Below are 17,933 nucleotides of genomic sequence, written 5' to 3'. Positions count from 1 at the left end.
ATGTTCAAACAACAAAAAAACAAACAAACAACAAAAAGTTTCTTGACTGGACGTCAAACAGGACAAGCCATCAGTAACTCGAAAAAGTTCCCCTTTGGAGGAATTTCTTTGCAGGTAAACAGACGTGGTTTCCATTTGTCAAAGTTTTTCTTCTATTCCCTCCATACTCATGTTGATGCTGCGTCATCAGATTTAACCTTTAATCTACTAAATCCAACCTTAAACACTTTTCTACTGAGAGGTTTTTTGTAGTTTGAAACAAAAATCACACAACTTCTTATCTCTTCAATGAAAATGTGGTAAACCAACATCTTCACTGTTAAAAGAACTCTTTGACTGTACAAACTAGAGACTGGTGCTTTAAATGCAGCAAACCAACTGGGTTTCTCTTTAACAAACACTGCAGCTGGACCAGACACCTGAAAACTCTCTTTTCCCAACCAAGAGTTTATTAAAATCACTTGCAAAGCAGCACCTGTCATCTGGCAAAGACACCGTTTCATCCGTCTAAGTTTGTTTTTCATGAAACTGGTCTTCAGGGTGAAACTTTTTCTTCATTATGTTCACAACCCAAAGAGCAAAGCCCATTCTGATGAACTCTACATGTTTTATTTAGTCTTCTTGACAACTTTTTAAATAAAATCCTGATACTTTTGAATTAGAAACAAGTAAGAAACTGAAACAGCAACGCAAGCCAATAATCATTGTGATGGAACCAAACCAGATGTGTTGGTTTTAGCCAGTTTAGTACAAATCACAGACATTTTGCTGCGTTGCAGTGATTTCCCACCTACTACATCTTTTTTTCAGGATTCGATTAAGTTTGATCTTTCTATCCATGTAGAAAGTTACTTTTAACCCTCCTGTTGTCCTCATTTACAGGCACCAAAAAATATTGTTTCCTTGTCTGAAAAATTTTTTTTTAAAAAGTCCCCCAAATTTATGAAAAACCTTCAGGAGGAAAATAATAATAATTCCTTAAAAATGTACTTAAAAATTTTTATTTAAAAAAAATCCAAAAATTCAACCAAAAAAAATTCCCCAAATTTATGAAAAATCTTCAGGAGGAAAATTCCAATAATTCCTTAAAAATGTGCCTAAAAAGTTTTATTTAAAAAAAAATCCCCCAAATTTAGCAAGAAAATTCTAATAAATATTTTCAAAATATGAGTAAAAATCTCCCATAAAAATCGTAAAAATATCTGAAGTGATTCCATAAATATCAGTAAAATTTCTAATATTTTCTTAAGAACACACAAAAATCAACCAAAATTCAGCAAATTTCGATGAATTTTGGTTGATTTTTATGTGAATGTTCTTAAAGAAACATTTTTAACATTCCTTTTTTTTTCACTTAAAAATGTTCAAAGATTTCCCAAAAATGTTGAAAATGTGGGCATCAGAAGTTTCACTGTGAAAATATTTTTTCCCCACATTTTCAAACTTTAAAACAGGTCAGTTTGACCTGCAGGACGACACGCGGGCTAAATGTTGCTGTTGTGGACTAACTGACTTGTGCGTGATGCATAGACCCAATTTCATTTATTAAATTCAAGACTTTCCCTTTAAATTTGCTCATATAAATTAAAACTAAGATAGAACCACTGTTTGTGAGGTTAAATCTACATTTTCTGGATAATTATTCTTTAATTTGGCCAGGAATTACTGTGAATGCTTTAGATTTATTTTAAATAAGTTGCTTTATTGAGGACACAGTCATTCTGTCTCAGGTTGTAAAACATCAGAGATGCAGTGGGAATACACTATATTCCTCTTTATGTTCCACTGAAGAATCACATTTCAACATGGACGTGTTTCTCTGGAAGCAAATTCCTTGTTTGCTCTGGATTTTCCACAGAATTTACTCCCGCAAGTTTTCGACAACCTGGATCATTTCATCAAAACAGACCACGTGGTTAACCACTTTGTCTATTTTTAAAGAGTTTCCACCTAAAAGATCATTCCTGAATTCACTGAGAGGTCCACAACTGTCTGGCCAAAACACACAACCTTGGCCTCGATGGATAAGAGATACTGAGGAACACACAAGTAAATTTCTCTGTCAACAGGCCGAAATGTAAAAGCTCTGCCAAAACAAATTTGTAAAAGAGAGCAAGTCGTAAGAATGAGTCACTGAATACTGATGCTATCGTCCTGAAGAGCTCAGCTGCAGCTTTGTAGAAATGAAGGTCTGGATCTGTTGGTGAAGTGTGTTTATCCTACTTTTATACATATTTTGGAGAAAAAATCGAATGGAAATGGCCAAATTTGACAAAGAACAGATATGAATTCCTCCTTCGGATAAGTTTCGAATACGCTGTTCCTGCTTCTTGAGTTGTCTTTGTCTCTAGACAGCATGAAAATGGAGCACTAACTCCTGGGGAGTTCTCCTTATTTTTGTCTCATATGTGGTTAGTTTCTTCTTCTTCAAGACATTTGGACAGTTTGCAGCGCCACCTTCTGGCGACACTCTGCAGCCCAGTTCAAAGCAACTAATAAAAATGACAACTTATTTGCTTTTTTTAAATTTCCTGTAAAATTTTAAAATTTGCTTCCAATTTGTCAGCGCTTGGCAACCCAAACTGTTGACTGCACCGATTAAACAGACCAAAGTGAAGGATTACAGCATGCTTTCAGTAAACTTCATCTGATTTGGCCATTTCCATTAACTTTTTTTTTATTGTAAGACAAATATTAACATACGACTTTTCTTCTAAGTTTTTACATTTTAGAGTTGCACATCTCCTACTGTACTTTAAACATGTCTTATATTGTGAATGCATCGACAGGATCAGCGCCTAATTTTGTTGTTCACAAAAATTATGTTTGCCCTGTTCATTTTTGCGGAGCATGGTGGTGGCAGTATCATACTGTGGATCAATGTTTCAAGAGCCATAACTTGACAAATAATGTGGATTGAGTCTTGAAAATACCTTCAAGAAGCACTGAAACATTGACGGTCCCAACAAACTATCAAACTTACGGCAGATTTCTTGTGTTTACTGAGCAACTAAAGGTTTGACATGGAGCTGTTTTATTATTGGTTAGTTCCATTTGTTTGTCTCGTGCAACAAAACAAGGATTAAAATTTGGTTTTACACTTTTCCACCAATTTTACAGGTGGTAGAAATACAATCAGAAACGCAGTAAAGAAGACGAATGGAGGCTAGTAATAAATCGGTTTACCTCACTTATACCAACCCAGCTGACCCTAGACAGCTGGTTCCTAACAGTCAGACATGGATATATGTTTCTTGTTTTTTTATTTCTGTATCAGGATCTGTTTTGGTTCATTATAACCTTGTTAGCGAAGACTTATTCATTGTGTTGGTAAAGGGTGCAAAGAAAATGGCACAAAAGTCGACATGACCCCAACAATTTTAGGAATATTTGAAGGGTTTGGAAGCAGAGTGGTCTAAACCCCTTTCTGTAGTTCTTGGGAAAATAGGTTCAAAGTTTTGTGTTTTCAAGAATGGTGTAACATTGGGAGCACCACTGTAACTCTATATTGGGGTTGTGGGTTTAGACTAGTGAGCCACGAAAATCTAGACCATAAAATATTACAGAAATGTTACAATCTCAGTTTGGATTTTTTGTGGATTAGACCACTTATCTTCTAACTCTCTCATTTATCTGAAAAACTAGTGTTACCTATGAGACCAGATTTTTTTTTGACACGTTTTACTCAATAATATGCGCAGAAAAAGAAATGAGGTGTGAACTTTCCCGTTCACGTAGAAGCATGTTGGGTCATTTAAGTCACTCTTGGTTAAAAATACCCAGCAAACTTCATGTGTTGTGTTGTTTCTAACCCTATTTTATTAAGCTTCAGCTTTTCCATTCTCATTCAGACCAGTTTGTGATCACCCACACTCTTCTTCACAACTTGCTTCACCTTTTCTCGGCTGCAGCGTCTCGTTTCCTGAGTTTCAGAAAGAGCAGAGCGAGGCGTCCACGAGGGAGTTTCAGGCCCACAACAAAAAAACCACACAACCCCGGCGCGCCCCTCTGCTGCTCATGCAAACACACCTCCATGTGCACACGCCGACACAAAAACCCCTCCAGCGGCCAAACAATGCACGATTTCTGGAAAAATACCGGTACAAGTAAGCAGAGGGCAGCGAGACAAAAGGCTGGTGGACAGAGCAGAGAGGGTTTGTTGGGGTCGGTGGAGTCAAACACCTGCTGCCGGTTTGACAGCAGCTGAATCCTTTGCTGTTTCACTGCGGACTTTTTAATAGCTCAGAGCTTTACTGCACTTGTTTTGTCAGTCCTTTAACAGACAAGAGTACAGTACCGTCATTTTTAACAGGGGTCAGTAGACTTTCGATGAGCTATTGCTCTGATATTGGACTTTTAGTGGTTGTCATGAGAATTTTCACTTCAGATTTCAGTTTGCTTTGAGAAATCATCCAGTTACAGAGGTGATTTGATTGTATTTGTCCAGGATTATTGTCTGTCTTTGTCAAAATTTGACGAAAAACAGATAGAAATACCTCTTTTGAATCAGTTATTTCTACTTATTTTTTTGTCTTTGTCTCCAGACAACATTAAAAAAAATAGAAAACCTTTTCTGAGGGTTTCCCTTCATTTTTGTCTCATATACTATATTGCCAAAGGTATTGGCTCACACATCCAAATAATCAGAATCAGGTGTTCCAATCACTTCCATGGCCACAGGTGTATCAAATCAAGCCCCTGGGCATGCAGACTGCTTTTACAAACATTAGTGAAAGAATGGATCGCTCTCAGGAGCTCAGTGAATTCCAGCGTGGAACTGTGATAGGATGCCGCCTGTGCAACAAATTCAGTCATGACATTTCCTCGCTCCTAAATATTCCACAGTCAACTGTCAGCTGTATTATAAGAAAGTGGGAGTGTGTGGGAACGACAGCAACTCAACCATGAAGTTGTAGGCCACGTAAACTGACCTTCAAACTTGATGTGGCCTTCAGATTAGCTCAAGAACAGAGCTTCAGCAGAGAGCTTCATGGAATGGGTTTCCATGGCCGAGCAGCTGCATCCAAGCCGTACATCACCAAGTGCAACGCAAAGTGTGGGATGCAGTGGTGTAAAGCACGCCGCCACTGGACTCTAGAGCAGTGGAGACGCCTTCTCTGGAGTGACCAATCACGCTTCTCCATCTGGCAATCTGATGGACCAGTCTGGGTTTGGCGGTTGCCAGGACAACCATACTTGTGGGACTGCATTGTGCCAAGTGTAAACCCAGATAGCAAAATATGGGTGAATCAATGTTGAATCTATGTTGAGACCTAAAGTAGAAATTCTACAGAAAGCGCAAGGTTGATAAAATGTTGAGTCAACATTTGCTTTTCAACCATAAATCACACTTTACCCAGATAGCAAAAGATGTTAAATCAATGTTGAATTAGGGTTAAGAAGGTTGAATTGTGGTTACGGTTGAAGACTGATGGTTGGATCAACGTTGATTCAACAACATTTTGTCAACATTGAAGTTAGTGTTTAAAAGATGCCATTGAATCTACATTGTATTTTGGTTTAATTAAAATGTTTGACAGGTCAATGTTTAATTAATGAATCTATGTTTGCAAACATGTAAATCTATGTAAGCAAACGTTGACTCAACATTTTATCAACCTTCCGCTTTCTGTATAATTTCTACTTTAGGTCTCAACATAGATTCAACATTCATTCACCCATAGTTTGTTATCTGGGAAGTTTGGTGGAGGGGGGATTCTGGTGTGGGCTTGTTTTTCAGGAGCTGGGCTTGGCCCCTTAGTTCCAGTGAAAGGAACTCTGAATGCTTCAGCATACCAAGACATTTTGGACAATTCCATGCTCCCAACTTTGTGGGAACAGTTTGGAGCTGGCCCCTTCCTCTTCCAACATGACTGTGCACCAGTGCACAAAGCAAGGTCCATAAAGACATGGATGACAGAGTCTGGTGTGGATGAACTTGACTGGCCTGCACAGAGTCCTGACCTCAACCTGATAGAACACCTTTGGGATGAATTAGAGCAGAGACTGAGAGCCAGGCCTTCTGGTCCAACATCAGTGTGACCTCACAAATGAGCTTCTGGAAGAATGGTCAAAAATTCCCATAAACACACTCCTAAACCTTGTGGACAGCCTTCCCAGAAGAGTTGAAGCTGTTCTAGCTGCAAAGGGTGGACCGACATCACATTGAACCCTATGGATTAGGAATGGGATGTCACTTATGTTCATATGCGAGTGAAGACAGGTGAGTGAATTTTGGCGATATAGTGTATGTCTCATATGGCCAAAGTTTGAGATTTTTGGATGTTGACAAACTGTTTTTATCACAGGGATCTTGTGGAGGTTATTGTCAGAAACATGAGTCTGTCACAAAAAATAATCACGCTCTTTCACAGATTTATTAACAGTCTTGAAATATGACAACATCTGCTAGGTCAAAAATATACATACAGCAACTATAATATTCGATTCAAGTTGTCCATTTCCTCCTCAGTTCCGTTCTTCTGGTTTCCATCTTCTGGTTTCTCTTTGACTCCTCTGGACAGAATTGGTTCAGTTCAACTAAACTTGTCTTTCTGACTCAGACTTGTTTCTTCATCAGTCCACAGGTTCTTCTATCCTGATGGAACCATTTCTTTACCACGTCTGATGTGTGTTTGGCCTCATTGTCTTGTTGAAACATCCAACTGTGTCCAAGATCAACCTTCTTCTGATGGTTTTAGGTTTTCCTGAAGAATGTGGAGGTGATCCTCCTTCTTCATTATTCCATTTACTTTGTGGAAAGCTCCAGTTCCACAGAGCATGATACTGCCACCACCATGCTTGATGGTAGGTTTGGTGTTCTTGGGGTTAAAAAAAAGACCTGCCCAAGACAGTCTGAAACCAGGACCAAAATCACACCTGGAAAAGTCCAAAAAGATGTTCCAGACCAGTCAGAATACAGTCTGAAACCAGTTCTAAACCAAAACTGACACCATTTAAAAAAAAAATAAAAAAAAATCTGAAACCAGTCCTACAAAAGTCAAAAAACCAGCACAAAATGGGGACCAAAACAAAACCTAAACTGCTCCTAAAAAAAGTCCAAGATCTGCCCATGACAGTCTGAATCCAGTCCTCATCCAGGACCAGATCCAGAGTAAAATAAATCATAAACCAACTTTAAATCACATCCAAAACCAGGAGAACCAAGACTGAAACCAAGCTTAAAACAGTCCCAATAAAGTCCAAAAGCAATTCAACATCCAGTCTGAAACCAGTCCAGAAGTTCTTCTAGAAAGCCTCAGAGCATGATACTGCCACCTCCATGCTTGATGGTAGGTTTGGTACTCTTGAGGTTTAAAAAAGACCTGCCCAAGACAGACTGAAACCAGTTCTAAACCAGTCCTAAAATGGTTTCAGGTGCAATAATTCAGTTTCACGTACAACATTGTCAATGTAATGTGCTATATTTTAGTTTTATTTTATTTTTCTGGTGAAACATTTCACATTTTCATGTGTGATTTTACTTATTACCCTAAGTATGATTGCAAGAATTACTTTCTACTGTCATATTCCAGTCTTATTATAGCATTTTTATTTTATTCCTGTCATGTTTCATAGTTATATCTTATTATTTTTCTGCTTTTTAGGCGCTGCATTTTTTACGTTATGTCACTTTGTTATTTCTGAGAAATATCATCAAGTTTTATCTTATCTCCATAAATTCAGCAGCAAACTCAGAGTACTGAACAAAAGAACACCAGACCTTTGTCCTTTACCGTACTGGTGGTTTTAATCAGAATTAGAAGCATAAAAACAGCTTTACCTGCAGCACAACTGCACCTAGTGAGGGAGCTAACGTTTTATTGACATCATTGCTCTGCAAACATCGACTCGTCTCTTGGAGATAAAAGGTCAAGAGTGACGTTTGGCTTCTGTTTGTGCTCCAGTGGTGTCTGCAGGGGAGGTTTTTTCGTCTTGTTTAACTACACCCACGTCTGTTTGACTGAGTGGGACAGGGTAAAGTTAGCATGATTAGTCATCACCAGAGTAGGAGGTGTTCCAGGAATCGTCAGACTGTGATGTGAAGGATGTTTCAGCGATGCTCCAGCAGCCACTGAAGGTTTCCCAGCTGCTCACATGTGAACAGTTTGAATGGAACTCATCTGTGCTGTAATTAACGGTGAAAAATGCTTCCACCTCGCCTCGGTTGCTTCCTGTTTTTGGGGTCCTCGCGGTCAGCGTGGATTAATTAGCGCTCTGCAGCACACCATCCAGGAGTAATGAGCTCCGATAGCATCTGTTTCTGGGATGATGGTTTCAATGATGTGTTCATGTGTTCGCTGTGCAGACGGAGGCTTGATGTTGTCAAAAGTGACTGGAGGATAAGTTGCCATGACGGCCGACTAAACAGGGATGAGCACATGTACCTGGATGTGAAGCCTCAGTGAACATCCAGGAGTTCCTCTGGTGACTCTGGGAGCTTTACCGACTCATTTACTAATTACTTCTTGGAGGCATCACTGATTCCTTGCTCCGAATATTTCACTGCAAACATCCTAGACTGTTCCTTTCTTCTCTTAAATTTTAATCTTCAGGTTCTAAATGAAAGATATGCAGCTTCTACATGATGTCCCTACAGTCTGGACACACAGGAAGTCTCATTAACTCTAATTTGTTTGCCTCAACAGATTAAATACGACTTTGTAAATGGGCGTGAAGTATGGACATGCCGAAAGATAGCAGATGAATTTAATGCTCATCAGTCAAGGAGGATTTCACTTGGCTTTTCCACGGTGGTGAAGGTGGCTAAAAAGTTTAAAGAAACAGGCAGTGTCATGGACAAACCCTGTTCTGTTTGACCAAATGTATCAGTCGAAACGAAACAATTGGTCATGGATGAAGTTCATGCTAGCACTAAAAAAATACCCAACCCTAACCCAATCTTTCCATATGTCCATCCTTCACGTCCACTGAAAGGTACCAGTTCAACGCTTTCTTCTATTGACAAAGCCATATTTAATCTGTATAGGCAAAACAATTACAGTTAATGAGATTTCCTGTGTGTCCAGACTTTAGGGACACTCTGTGTAACATCCAGAACCACCGACAAACTCAACAAATCCCTAATATGCAAGACCTGACCCACCAGTTATAATGATTTGCGATGACACGCATCAAAATCTGCATTCAGAGTTTGCTGTAGAGTTAAATGAATGAATGGATGGATAACTTGTTGGTGTTGCGACTAAATGACATGGTGTTGGGTTGGAATTCCACAAGTTCATGGAAAGCAGGATCGGCAAGAAGAAGGTCAGACTTCATGGTCTATGAGAGCAAAGCTTGTGAAAGTTTCTGCATCCATAAATAATCTTCACTCCAGAAAGATGTCCACTGTGGGGGATTCTTATGGTATTACTGTGTTGCTGAGCTTTATTCTGGTTTTTCTAGAGAGGAGAATTCAAAAATCTTAACAGTTTTAAGTCTTTTTTCTCTTGTCATGGTTAAAATCGTCTTTCTGAGACAGCAACTTCAAACGCCAACAAACTGGACTCACTGAGCTCTAATTCAGTTTCAGCGATAAGTCGAGATATGTAAAATACTTGACGCAGCAAAAGAAAAAAACTGCTCTGACTTCTGAGAAACACAGCTGGTCTTGTGGGTTTCTGCTGACAAAATCTGACAGGATAACAAGAAGTTGAGGTTTAACCCTTTAAAAAAGCTGCTTAGTGAAGATTTTATCATACAGAAAACGGAAACTGTTTGTTTCTGATCCTTTAATCGCTGAGATAATTTAGGACTAGAAATAACTAAAAGTATGTGGACACTCAAGAAATACGCTCATAGCTGACTGCTGAACATTTAGTTCCACTAGTAGCCTTTAATAAGTCTGTTTTAGAAAGAAAACCCCAGAATATTTAGAAGTACAAGTAAAGATAGATGTGCTGCATTAATATTTCCTCTAACCCTTTAATGCAGAACGTCTTCCACTGGATATGGGTCACTTTTGACCCATGTTGTGTGTGAGAAGGTTAAAGCTCTAAACCCTAAAACCTGCTGATGGGTTAGGAATGCACATTTATTTTTTAAAAAATACGCAATTTATCAGAGTCAGAATCTGTAAAAACCAAATGAATAATTGGATTTTCAAATTTTTGATAGTCGATGAACAACTTGAGTGTTGAAATACAGAACCAAATCTACACTTAAAATCACAATATTTCTTCAGAAATGTTACAAGTTTGCTAAAAAAAAATGTTTGGACAAATCACATTCTGTAAAAATCAAAAAATTCTGGGATCCTTTGCACAACTGTGAAACTATTCATCACTCCGCTGTGACCAACAGTCACATGATAAAAATTCTGGGATTTTTTGGCAGTGTCACTATTTTCTCCAGTATAGGTTAAGATTGTGTTTTATACAGTTATACCATTTTTTTATTTCATTTTTCTTTGTCAGAGCCAGTAATTACAAAAACAAAAGGAATCATTGGATTTTTATCTTTCTGACAGTCCTTGAACGACTCGACTGTTGAAAAACGTGAGCAAACTTAAGCTTAAAATCATGATATTTTATCAAAATCACTTCATTCAACATGTTTTGTTAAAAAAAAAAGCCAAATAAAACCATTTGGACAAACCACATTCTGTAAAAATAAAAAAATTCTGGGATCTTTTGCACATTTGTGAAACTAATCGTGGGCCAGCTGTGATGAACACACACATGACAAAAATTCAGGGATGTTTTTGGCTGAACTACAGAGGAAAACTGCCAGAAAGGCATCATTATATATCTGTTCTATGCACTTGTGAGCACAAATGAAACAGTTCTTTGTGATTTCTGGTGTTAAAACGGCTTTAGAAGCATTTGAGCCACTTGTACTTGTGGTTGTTGTGTTTCTATAGAACTGCAGGACTTGATGTTGAGCCACAGTGAGTAGAAATGAGACAGGAACTGATTGATGAACTTTAGATACTGTGAGATATTTAAATGAAGGTGATTTGACTCGCTGATGGTTTAAAATCACCTCGTCTCACCTCTGCTCCTCGCTGACAGATGTGCTGTTTGACAGAGTGCAGCTGGAGGCCGATCAGACATCCGAAAACAGTTTATAATAGAAGCGGCATGTCAGAGAACATTAGGAGCACACAGAGGAACTCAGGGCCAAGATCTGCTGTCAGAACCCAGAGGAGATGAACACTTACGTAATCAGACGTGTGCTGAAGTCTGCATGTATCGACATGAACCAGATGATCAGATCTGTGGGGTTTACTGGTGTTAGAGCAACTGGAGGGTTTAGTTCTGGGAAGGCAACCATCAGAGCGTAGAAAAGGACTCGAGAACACGATGAAATTCTCTGTTTCAGCCACAGCTGGCTTCATCCTGCCACCTGTTGTCTCCTGTTTGAGCAGCTTGTTTGATTCCTGAGGAGGGAGGAAGGTTTGCACAAGCTGCTCCACTTCTCACACTTCTTATTTTCCACCTTCGTTAGTTTCCGATGCAGGTCAGAGTCCGTCCAGGTTTAACGTGTGACGGAGCTCCAGGCAGTGAAGATGAGTCTCAGATTATGGAGGTGTTAAATCCACAATATTTACTGCTTCTGATTTTGGGGAGCAAAAATGTGATCTTTATAAAACAAAACTCGCACTCTAAAATAAATATATTTTAAAAATCCTGTACAGCTAAATGATGAAAATGACTGAAAATATCTGCAAATTAATCATATTTTTAGATGATTTAAATACAGTAAACTAGTGTAGTTTCACAGTCACATAACATAAAAGAACAAATTACCATTTGTGATTAAAAAAATTAATTTGCAGTGCAAATATTATGTACTTAAAGTATTTTACAGTAATGATATAAATTAATTTGTTTAAAATAAATTTAATCTGTAACTTACCAAAACTAGGAAGATCTGTGAAATAACAGCAACAAAAAAAAATTCAATCCTTTTTCTGTGATTTTTATTAATTATTTTTATTTATATATACATTTTGTTGCCTTGTTTTTCTACTTAAAATGCATATTAACTTTTTTTTAGTGACTTTACTCATTATATATTTAACAAAGTGAGGGAATTCTAAGATTTATCATTTTACTGTTGTTTACGTTTTCTCTGAAATATCGTGTTTTTCTTAATTTAAATTATAATTTTTTTAAAACTGAAGTTTACCACACCACGATGCTACCTCCACCATGCTTCACGTCATGATGCTGCCACCACCATGCTTCACGTCATGATGCTACCTCCACCATGCTTCACGTCATGATGCTACCTCCACCATGCTTCACGTCATGATGCTACCTCCACCATGCTTCACGTCATGATGCTACCTCCACTGTGCTTCACGTCATGATGCTACCTCCACCATGCTTCACGTCATGATGCTACCTCCACCATGCTTCACGTCATGATGCTACCTCCACTGTGCTTCACATCATGATGCTACCTCCACCGTGCTTCACATCATGATGCTACCTCCACTGTGCTTCACATCATGATGCTACCTCCACCGTGCTTCACATCATCATGCTTCCTCCACCATGCTTCACGTCATGATGCTACCTCCACCATGCTTCACATCATGATGCTACCTCCACCATGCTTCACGTCATGATGCTACCTCCACCATGCTTCACGTCATGATGCTACCTCCACTGTGCTTCACGTCATGATGCTACCTCCACCATGCTTCACGTCATGATGCTACCTCCACCATGCTTCACGTCATGATGCTACCTCCACTGTGCTTCACATCATGATGCTACCTCCACCGTGCTTCACATCATGATGCTACCTCCACTGTGCTTCACATCATGATGCTACCTCCACCGTGCTTCACATCATCATGCTTCCTCCACCATGCTTCACGTCATGATGCTACCTCCACCATGCTTCACATCATGATGCTACCTCCACCATGCTTCACATCATGATGCTACCTCCACCATGCTTCACGTCATGATGCTACCTCCACCATGCTTCACGTCATGATGCTACCTCCACTGTGCTTCACATCATGATGCTACCTCCACCGTGCTTCACATCATGATGCTACCTCCACTGTGCTTCACATCATGATGCTACCTCCACCGTGCTTCACATCATCATGCTACCTCCACCATGCTTCACGTCATGGTGCTACCTCCACCATGCTTCACATCATGATGCTACCTCCACCATGCTTCACATCATGATGCTACCTCCACCATGCTTCACGTCATGATGCTACCTCCACCATGCTTCACATCATGATGCTACCTCCACCATGCTTCACATCATGATGCTACCTCCACCATGCTTCACGTCATGATGCTACCTCCACCATGCTTCACGTCATGATGCTACCTCCACTGTGCTTCACATCATGATGCTACCTCCACCGTGCTTCACATCATCATGCTACCTCCACTGTGCTTCCCATCATGATGCTGTCTCTTTTTTAAAGACATTCTTTGTGCAAAGAATGAGCAGAATTGAAGCAACAGAACAGAGTTAAACTTTTGAGTTTTTGTCTGGGTGAAACTCCAAAAACACTGAAAACTACTTTTCCCATGATGCAACTCTACAGTATTTCCCTCTCAGACATATAAACACACATATTTTTATATGTAGAACTGTCTAAACGTGTAAACTTGTCGTACAGTGAGTAGTTTAACGGATGTTTGAGGACTGAGGATGAGTGAGTCTGTAACTGCCTGACTGAACGCTTATCCCATTAGTGTGTTTTATTTCCTGTAAACCGCCACATTTACTGCAGCTATCGGTTCTCTGCAGGACTTCATGTTTCACAGCTGCTTCACTCGAGATGGAAATAACTGTAAATCTCTCACAGCCCAAACCCGAAGTGTTGCTTTAAAATAACACTGACGGACTTTTCATAAATGAAAATGTAGCAAACTACAACTCACACTGCATTGCAGCAGGAAACATCAAATCACAGAAAACAGGATTTACAGCCTAAAACTGTTTTATAGAAGTAAGCAGCTGTTTTGTTAGCAAATGAAACATTAAAGTTGAAACAAAGCACATCTCATTGTTTGTTTTCTCAGAATCATGGGTATTGTAGTTCTTTCATGACAAATGCACTTGTTGCATGTCTATTTCATGACACAGGTGCATAAAGCTGTGAAACACTGTGTAAATTGCAAAAAATGCATGTATTCGTGTTTATTTATTGCAATATTTTAGGGTCTGATGAAGGTTTAGCACCAAAATATTATAAATAAATGTGTTTTTGCAATTTAAACAGTGCATAGGCATTTGTTTGGGAATCAATATTGTCGAGTTTTGAATGTAAACAAGCTGCAGGAAGAGTAAACTACGACTCCCAAGTTGCGTTTTAGCAAGAAACATCAAATCAGGCGTAAAAATCTTTCTAATAACCGAACATAAATCATGATTTACAGCCTCATTCACTTTTTGTAGAAGTAAGCAGCTGTTTTGTTGACAATTTCAGCGTTGTAATTCTCCCAAAACAATTCTCATTGGTTTCTCCTCCGTAGCGATGATGCTGAGCAATTTAAACAGTCTGTGGGAACTTGTTTTGAAACCGATTTTGATTGTTTGAGTGTAAGCAATGTAAAAATACTGAAATTTCTCAGAAACAAAGATAAAAATATTCAAATTACCATATCATCCAGGAGAGTTCAGTAATATGGTAAATGGTCCATATTTATATAGCGATTTACTATACCTCTATACCTGCAAGGTACCCAAAGCACTTTACATTATACGTCACATTCACCCATTGATGGCAGAAGCTGCCACGTAAGACGCTAACCACCTTTGCTCAGGGACACCTTGACATGAGCACAACGAGCCAAGGATTGAACCGGCAACCTTTGGGTTACTAGATGGCCACTCTACCCACTGAGCCATGCCGCCCCAATAGTCAGCCTGTTATTTAGAAGCACACATGGAAATATATATATATGTATATATATATATATATATATATATATTCTTGTAGCGCATCCTAGTGGTCAAATGATGCAACAGTTGCAGAGAAAATACTTTGTTTTAGAGATTTAAATGCTCACCAGACTCTTGGTAATTCTACACGATTATGCATTTCAACACTTGTTTTTGTTAATATTTGCTAATAACTCAAACGTTTTGCTGACATTTTTGTGAATTTTGCAGATTTTTCAGGTACCGTCACAGTTTTGTGAGCAAAAAGTTAAATGTACCTCCAACTGTGAACTATTGGTGGCGCTGGAATGGTCTATGCACTGATATTAATCTTGGCATTCAAGAATCGGGAGATTTCCTCTAATCAATGTGCCAAATTTCACCACTTTTTACCTTAAAATAGTTGCTCTAATGGACATTTAGCTCCTCCCACTTTGCAGCTCCATCAATTATAAATGACTTTACTGCACTGCCCGGTGGGGACAACAAAGGACATAAATCAAATACACCCGTGTTTTAGTTGTCTCCAAGTGTTGATTCCAGGTGAGACGCTGTAGGTGGATCAATCAGAGGAAGTTTGGAGGCTTTAAACACAAATGGAGAAGCAGAACCTCAACAAAGGTGAGAACAACAACCAAATGAGTGGCTTTAAACTTGCAACTGTGCGTCTTTACGCAGCAGCTACTGTGGTACAAACAGTGCTGAGTTGGTGTGTTAGTCGGAAATGCACAAATATGCTGTGTAAAGACGCGTAGGAAACTCAAAGTACAAATACAATGAATTATAGTATTTGTTACACAAAAATGTAAATAATTCCTAAACATCATCCACAAAATGTTCGGAATGTGCAGCAAATCTGACCCTTAGACATTAAAATCCATATTTCTTCAGATTAACATTAAAGTAAATGAATTCATAATTGATGTCTACATTTTTTTTAACCTATTTGAACCTTTTAAAAGCTGTTAAACTGAATTCAGGCAGAAAATGTGACATAAAATCAGATGTAAAAGAGGCAAAATCAGTTAATTTGGGTCCGTTTTATAGAATTAAGCAGCCATTTTGTTACCATATTCAACAGTAAGGTTCTCCTTAAACAATCCTCACTGTTTCTCCTCCATAGCAGTGGTGCCGAGGCTCATGGGTATTGTAGTTCTTTCAGCACAGAGAAACGTATTGCCGCTGCCACCACTGTGCTTCACTTTATGAACTTATCAGACAGCTTCCAGTTCATGCACGTCAACAATGAATCTTCTGAGCATACTAAGGTTAATCAAGGAGTTCCTCAGGGTTCTGTCTTAGGACTGATACTGTTCACATTATACATGCTTCCTTTAGGCCATATTATTAGGAAGCATTGTATTAATTTCCACTGTTACGCTGACAACAGTCAGTTGTATTTATCTGTGAAACCAGATGAAACTAATCAGCTAGCTAGACTGCAAGACTGTTTTAAGGACATAAAGACCTGGATGACCTGTAATTTCCTACTACTAAATTCAGACCAGACTGAAGTCATTGTATTTGGCCCCAAACATCTTAGAAACTCGCTTTCAAAGCAAATAGTTACTCTGGATGGCATCACATTGGCCTCCAGTACTACTGTGAGGACTCTTGGAGTTATTTTTGACCAGGACATGTCCTTTAACTCACACATAAAGCAAGTCTGTAGGACTTCCTTTTTTCACCTGCGTAATATTGTAAAAATCAGGAACATTCTGTCTCAGAGTGATGCAGAAAAATTAGTTCATGCTTTTGTTACTTCCAGGCTTGACTATTGCAATTCCTTATTATCGGGTTGTCCAAATAGTTCTCTCAAACATCTACAGTTGATCCAAAACGCTGCTGCGAGAGTACTGACAGGAGTTAGCAAAAGAGATCATATTTCCCCTATACTTGCTTCTCTTCACTGGCTTCCTGTTAAATCCAGAATAGAATTTAAAATCCTTCTTCTGACATATAAAGCTCTTAATAACCAATCTCCATCATATCTTAAAGATCTCATAGTACCATATTATCCTAGTAGAACTCTTCGCTCTCAAACTGCAGGCTTACTTGTTGTTCCTAGAATTTCTAAAAGTAGAATGGGAGGCAGAGCCTTCAGTTATCAGCTCCTCTCCTGTGGAACCTGCTCCCAGTTTGGGTTTGGGAGGCAGATACCCTCTCTGTTTTTAAGACCAGGCTTAAAACGTTCCTTTTTGACAAATCTTATAGTTGGGGCTGACTGGGTGACCCTGAGGGGGTCAGCTGGTGTCTTCATAGCACAGCTGACTTCCTCCTTTGACATTCCTTCGTTCTGCCCCTAGTTCTGCTGCTATAGGCCTATAGGCTGCTGGAGGACCTCTCTGGATGCACTGAGCCCTTCTCTAATTAACTATCTATGCATTTACTATATATACCGTTATTTCATGCTTCCACCACCGTGCTTCACCTCCTGAGCATGTAAAAAGTGTTTTATTTTTCTGTGAGGTGCTGTAAAGTAGAAATATAATGAAGCTTGGAGTGGAGATATTTAACCTTAGTGTCGTCCTGCAGATTTTAAAGTTTGAAAATGTGGAGAAAAAAAAATTCCACAGTGAAACTTCTGATTTCCACATTTTAAACATTTTTTGGTGGAAAAAAGAAATGTTTAAAAAATGTTTCTTAAGAACATTCACATAAAAATCAACCAAAATCCAGCGAGTTTCACTGGATTTTGGTTGATTCTTTTGTGAATGTTCTTAAAATATTGGAAGTTTTACTGATATATAAGTAATCATTTTAGATGTTTTTAGGATTTTTTCGGAATATTTTTACTCTTTTAAAAATATTTGCAAGAATTTTCGTGCCAAATTTGGGGGATTTTTTAAAAAAATAAATCTTTTAAGTGAAACTTTTAAAGAATTATTGGAATTTTCTTCCTGAAGGTTTTACAAACTTTTAGAAATTTGGGAAATTTTTTTCTGAACTTTTGTATTTTTTTCAGACAAAGAAACAATATTTTTTGGTGCCTGTAAATGAAGCCAACAGGAGGGTTAAAAAACGTGAAATTACTGACCAATTTTTGTTTATTTCAT

Source organism: Acanthochromis polyacanthus, chromosome 14 (assembly GCF_021347895.1).
Source record: "Acanthochromis polyacanthus isolate Apoly-LR-REF ecotype Palm Island chromosome 14, KAUST_Apoly_ChrSc, whole genome shotgun sequence".
Classification (NCBI taxonomy): domain Eukaryota; kingdom Metazoa; phylum Chordata; class Actinopteri; family Pomacentridae; genus Acanthochromis; species Acanthochromis polyacanthus.
The sequence above is the reverse complement of the archived record's forward strand: the minus strand, read 5'-3'. Positions refer to the sequence as shown.